The sequence below is a fragment of the Trichechus manatus genome, unplaced genomic scaffold (assembly GCF_000243295.1).
Source record: "Trichechus manatus latirostris isolate Lorelei unplaced genomic scaffold, TriManLat1.0 scaffold00027, whole genome shotgun sequence".
NCBI classification, from domain to species: domain Eukaryota; kingdom Metazoa; phylum Chordata; class Mammalia; order Sirenia; family Trichechidae; genus Trichechus; species Trichechus manatus.
This window is the reverse complement of record NW_004443963.1, coordinates 21491160-21497159: the sequence shown is the minus strand read 5'-3', so window position 1 is coordinate 21497159 and position 6000 is coordinate 21491160.

Here is a 6000-nt window from a genome sequence, read left to right as displayed (position 1 = left end):
GTTTTGCTGGATATATAATTCTTGGCTGGCAGTTTTTTTCTTTCAAGGCTTTATATATGTCATCCCATTGCCTTCTTGCCTGCATGGTTTCTTCTGAGTAGTCTGAGCTTATTCTTATTGACTCTCCTTTGTAGATGACTTTTCGTTTATCGCTAACTGCTCTTAAAATTCTCTCTTTATCTTTGGTTTGGCAAGTTTGATTATAATATGTCTTTGTGACTTTCTTTTGGGATCTGCCTTATGTGGGGTTTGATGAGCATCTCAGATAGATATCTTCTCATCTTTCATGATATCAGGGGAGTTTTCTGCCAACAAATCTTCAACAATTCTGTCTGTATTTTCTGTTATTCCTCCTGTTCTGGTACTCCAATCTCTCGTAGGTTATTCCTCTTGAAGGAGTCCCATGTAATTCTTAGGGTTTCTTCATTTTTTTAATCTGATTTTTCCTCATATAAGTTGGTGTCAAGTGCTTTATCTTCAGTCTCACTAATTCTGACTTCCATTGCCTCAATTCTGCTCCTATGACTTTCTATGGAGTTGTCTAATACTGAAATTTTATTGTTAATCTTCTGGATTTCTGATTGCTGTCTATGGATTCTTGCAACCTCTTAAATTTGTCATTATGCTCTTCTCTAATTTTTTAATTTCCTCTATTATGTGTTCTGCATTTTGCTTAATTTTCTTCCTAATTTCTTGAAGAGTTCTTATATTAATCTTTGTATTCTGCCTCTGGTAATTCCAAGAAATTTTCCTCCTCTGGAAAATTTCTAGATTCTTTATTTTTGGAGCTTGCCTCTTTACGTGATCTGATATTGACTATTGTCTCCGAGCCATCAATAAGTTATTATATTTATTTATTTTATGTTTGCTTACTGTGTCCTAGCTTCTTGTTTGGTTTTGATCTGCCCAAATAGGCTGCTTGTATGAGCTGGTTTGATTATTGGCAGCTTTGAAGCTCTAATATCCTGTCACCAGGTGGTTGGATCTGTTACTAAGTATGTGAGTTCAGGAGTCTGCCCACTCCTTCTGTATGGATTCAGCTCAGGTGTCCAGGTAGATAGCTATCTAGTGTGTGGTGTAGGCTCTCACTTACAGTCCTAGACAGGCATGGGTGATGGGTTTAGGTACAGGCATCTGGCTGCAGCAGGAGGACACACTCTGAGCAAGGCAGGGGGCTGAAGGCCGCCCTGGAGTGTCCAGGAGGAAGGCGTGTCCCTGTTGCCTAGAGCATGTAGGTGGGTGGGTTTTGCAGCTGGACTGTGAGCACCTGATGCTATTGACTGTAAGGAGTGGGAGGCACCTCTTATTCATGGGCCCCTATTGAAGGTGGCTAGGTGGCGTGGGTGGAGCCACCAGTCCTCAGGCCCCTGATGTGGATAGCTGAGGACCCTGCTTAATGGGCAGACAGTGTCAGATGTCAAGAACCTGCCACTTCACAGCTGAAAGAATTCAAGTTAGACTTCAGTTATATACCCTATGGTACTGCTGTAATGAAGGCCTACACTGTTGAGCCTACACAGGTCTATGCAAGGGAAAAGGCACTCAAAGTCCATGGATCCCTTATGCCTGTGCCTAAGCAAAGGATCTGTGCCTACCTTGGGTTCCCGGCTTAGGGGAGCCGGCAGTTTATTTCTTCCCACTGTTTGTTAATTTGTTCACTCTCCAAGGCTGGGAGAATGGTTCTGGCCGTGTGACGGATCCTACTTCTGGTCCAGGGGACTCGGTAATTGCTGAAGCCGGACCAGGACCCAGTGCAGAGCAGGGAGTGGGGAGGTAAATGGGAGAGAGGTTTTTCCCTAAGGTGGGTGTTTTTGATCTGTGCAGTAAGCCGTACGCAAGTACTTATCTTTCACTGATGAGGGCTTCTTCTGGTTCTGGGTTGCCGTATAGACTCTCAGTGGCTGGGTCTTTCCTGGTGCGGAAAATGTGCCTCCCAAACACGGCTGCTTGCCTTCCTCACCACTCACTCCCGAGCTGCTCAGGCCTGAAGGGCTCAGGCTCTCACCGGGTCAGGTCTGGCAACTCTTCACTGCTTCCAAACTGTCTCTCCCTCCCCCTGCCGCTCAGTCCGGTTCCTCAACTCTGCCTTTGATGTTCAGGGCTCCCAGATTGCCATATATAATCGAATCACTTGTTTTTTCTGGTCTTTGTTGTAAGAGGGTCCACCGGAAGCGTCTGACTACTCTGCCATCTTGGCGCCGCCTCCCCCAGTTTTTGGTTTTTAGGCAGTGATATTTTAGCTAGATAGATTGAATCTAGTCCGATGTAAAATCTTAGCAAAGGATTTTTTTTTTTTTAAACAGGGACACTAGCAAGATAGAAAGCATTCGTTTGCTTCTGACTGAAGTTCCTAATAAAAAACAAGGATGTTGAATCCAGAAATGAGAAGACTATGGGATAATATTGTATTTATCTCCTTTTCCAATTTTTAAAGGATGTTATTTAGAGGATTAAATAGAGATGCTCAGTGTACCAGAATTTTGGCTAGAAGTTCTAACAATCGGGAAGTGTAAGTTATAGAGAAGAAGATTTTAGTATAATAAAAACAAAAAGAATACTTCCTAACAAGGAATTTTGTCCAAAATAGCTTTGTGAGTATCCTAAAGGTATTCAACAAGTGAAGAAATCATACTTGGTTTTTGCTCCTCACATGGTCCTCATGGGATGGCCCAAGAGTTTGTCTGTATTATGAAATGATAATTGGCTTATTTTCAGTCCTTCCTCAGAGGGACCTTTTCCTCTAAAATGCTGAAAAACGTTATGCTGCAATACTCTGTAATAGTTTCATGAGGTTGGAAATAACCATGGATTCTGGCTGCTGCTATTTTTGTAGATCATTGGGGATCAGGGATTCTTGCTGCTCTTCTTAAATTTCCATTTGCTCCTATCTTCATTCTGAGGGCTATAGAATGTCAGCCTGGAGGCGAGAGATTTTGATGCACTTTGATTTCATTGATTTGCTGGCACTTATTTTACCTTTGGTAGAGAAGTACCCATAATTATCTAAGAGAACTAAAGAGATTCTTAGTCTATCATCCTCACCCTGTGTTCAGGAAGACAGATACAATAGGTTTAAAAGAATTATATTAAAGAAAGATCAGACTTTCAAAAGAGGTAATGGAAAATTATGGACCTATAGTTAATGCCACTGGGGAGCATTGGTTGAGCATGGTTAAACACTTGGTTGCTAACCGAAGGGTCAAGGGTTTGAACCCACCATTCACTCCATGGGTTAAAGATGTGGCGGTCTCCTTCCATAAAGATTTGCAGCCTTGGAAACCATATGGGGCAGTTTTACTCTGAACTGTAGGGTCACTATGAGTAGGAATAGACCTGATGGCAATGGGTTTGATAATGCCACTAGCAACGAATATGGGCATACAATGCTTAGGAAAGGTGTTATTTTCTTGGGGATTAAACATATCTGACATTTTTAATTTAGAAATTGTAATTGATAGTTTATATTTCTCAAACATATCTTTTCCCTAGAAAAAAAAAAAAAAAAAAAAAAAAAAGATAGGCTCTCTGCAGTTTTATGTAAACAGATTCACAAGACGGAAAAGAAATATAAATTCAGGTAAGAAAAATTACAAAACAACCATATCTATTTTAGTCATATAACAAGGCAGGCAAGACTATTTATAATGTGCTTAAATGTATATTTTTTTCTTGAGTTTCAAAAATGTGCTATGCCATAAGTTATGGATTATCAGGGTGAGAATAAATCTGGAGAATCCATACTTCACTGCCTGAAGGAATATCATGGCTAAATCACGTGGAGTATAAGACAGAGCTGGTGATTAAAATAGAGTCCCAGGGATGTGTATTCTACTATTACATTCTTTCTCTCTTGTTCCACTGCTTAGAAAAAGTCACAATCAGAAAAGTATTCCATTATCTCTAATTAATTATTTCATAAATTATACTATTTATAATTCTTTTATTAATGGAGGTAAACCTTTTGATAGTCTATATTCTATAATTTTGCATAAAAGGAATAAACAATAGTACTTTACTGTATTCAAGGTTAGAATCACCACCTTTTCCTTAGAGGTACAGGTAGTCCCTGGATTATGAATATACTCTTATGGAAAACTCCTACTTGCCCTTCAATGTTATGTATATTTACTCTCACTTTGATATGACTGAACCAACCCATAAGCACAACAAGTTCTTCATCACAAGCACCTTCTCCTGCTGCAAGTGCAGATTTTAAATCGTTGAAAGGTCTTCAAGCATTTTCTTCTTCTAAAGTAAAGCTAAATAAGAAACATAAGCACCTGTTCAGACTTACCTACAAATTCCTAAGACTACACTCATTTTTCTGAACCAAAAATTGTGACATGATACAGCCAAAATATATGTGGACCATTTAAAATCAGGTTTGCTTTCAAAAGCCTGCCTATATTAAAGTCGCCATGCTAATAGACCTCCTAGCTACAAGTTTTATTATCTTAGCTGCTCTTCAGTTTAGTATTTTCAAAAAAAATTTTTCTGTAAAATGCTAACATTGAGTATCTTTATTTATTATTGGTGATTGAGTAATGAATTAAAGTAGTTATAATATTGTAATAAAAACTTCATAGCATATATCACATTATGTCATAAGTAAGCATTCAATTCTTTTTTGTCTTCATATTCAGTGCCGAACACAATACCTGGCACAGAGTAGATGGTCAATAAATATTTACTAAGCATATTAATGGAGGATGAGACAGATGAAAATAGATTATCCTTGAAAGATTAATGTTAATTTCGTTTACGTAAAGTCAAAGAAGTGGCCTTTATTTGGTTTAAGAACTTAAGACTTTTGTCATCCTCTTCTTTTACCTGCTCCAACATCATCACCTCCTCTTCCTTCTTCTCTTTTTAAATAAGATCAACAGACAAGGCTTATTAAGTTTGTGAAGTGTTGCAGAAGTAAGAAATGTTTGTGGAGTGATTTTAGCATATCTTAAAAATCTTTCCTATGACACTTTGTTTAAATGCCACCAAAGAAGAAAAGAAGTGGCAGGGTTGTCCTGAATTGCAAGACTGCCAATGAATGTGTTGTTTCATAGCCAAAAAAATGAAAAACTCTAGAAATACTCCAAATAACCAAAGTTGTTTTGGTTGTTAGCATGTCGGCCAAATCCAAGTATGTTAACTTGTATGCTTCGAGGAAATCTGTACTTATTTATTCTTAAAACAACTAAGTTTTCAACCATCAGGTGAATAGTTTAATAAAATTTGTTCTCTAATCTTTTATGTAGTAAACTTCTTAGATTTGTGCCTTACTTTGAAGCTTCTAATTTTTTCTCAAATTCGGAATAGTTGGAGATGATGGGGATTTTCTTACACTTTTATTTAGAGAAAAGTAGGATCAATAAACTTTACAGGATAATAAGAAATATAAAGGCATCACTCACATTTTACTCTCACACTTAAATAAAATTAGACTAATTCCAGAAGCTGAAGATTGGCTCTGCTTTAAAGTAAGACAATTAACTCTTTGGTAATTTATTTGCAGTTCTAGGGGTTTTTTTGGTGAAAAGTTCATGTTGCCTCAGAAAGTACTTTTAGTTTCATTTTCTTCTATCTATTTTTATTAGTGCATCAAGCAAAGTGTTATTAGAGAGAAAAAATGAATATTAAATAAGTTAAAATTTAGGAAAGTGTCTTTTTCTTAACGTTAGAAGTTTATTAGACTTTAATTTCAAATTACCATCTCTATCTCAAATGGCAATCATAAACCATCTCAAATGACAAGATAAAGAGATCTAAAAATATATCAGACTATGTTTTATTGAAAATAACACCAGACTTGTACACAAAATTTGAATCTGACTCACTTTGAGTCCAAATTCCATTTTTGTAAGTTATTTGGAGGAATCATTACCTTACACAAGGCAAAGTATCTCTCATCATTAGTTCGCTCATGTGAGGCACAAATGGGATGTTTATAAAAGTATTATGTCAGCTGTAAAGTCTTCCATAATGTGAAGTGTTATTTGTGAGATT